The sequence below is a fragment of the Triticum dicoccoides genome, chromosome 7A (assembly GCF_002162155.2).
Source record: "Triticum dicoccoides isolate Atlit2015 ecotype Zavitan chromosome 7A, WEW_v2.0, whole genome shotgun sequence".
Taxonomy (NCBI): Eukaryota; Viridiplantae; Streptophyta; class Magnoliopsida; order Poales; family Poaceae; genus Triticum; species Triticum dicoccoides.
Window position 1 is genome coordinate 161,669,051 of NC_041392.1, and position 697 is coordinate 161,669,747.

Here is a 697-nt window from a genome sequence, read left to right on the forward strand (position 1 = left end):
TCCTTGGTGCGAGTCTATTGCAAGGAGGCTCATGAAGACAAGCTGGCTGCGATCAAAGTTGCTAACACCAAAAAGCATGAATTCCAGTCCTTCATGGAGACTTTCATTGCTGCCGCCACTCGGATCGCTGATGGGATCGATCTGGACTCATTCGTGGAGCCTGCCAGCCCTCCTCTGGCCGAGTGAACAATCTTATGAAACTTGGATACACTCTAAATTTGCCTCGGAATGCCGAGTGGTTTCTGTAACCGTTAAACTCCTTCGGGCTTGGTGTCTGAGTACTTTTGATTTGCTGCTTGGAACTTTTTAGGATTTCTCTGAATTTGGTTTATCTCCAAATGTGCTTGTGTTTGCCTTCGGATGGACTTTGCTCACTGCACCTCGTCATCCTTGCGGATAGGGATGGAGCGGATGTTGTATTTGTGCCACAGCTCCGAAGCAGAAGGTTGCAGTCGACCTGCACCTCGTCGTCCTTGCGGATATGGATGGAGCGGACATTGTATTTGTGCCGTAGCTTCAAAGGAGAAGGTTGCAGTCGACCTGCACCTCGTCGTCCTTGTGGATATGGATGGAGCGGACGTTGTATTTGTGCCGCATCTCCGAAGGAGAAGGTTGCAGTCAACCTGCACCTTGTCGTCCTTGCGGACAGGGATGGAGCGGATGTTGTATTTTTGCCGCAGCTCCGAAGGAGAAGGTT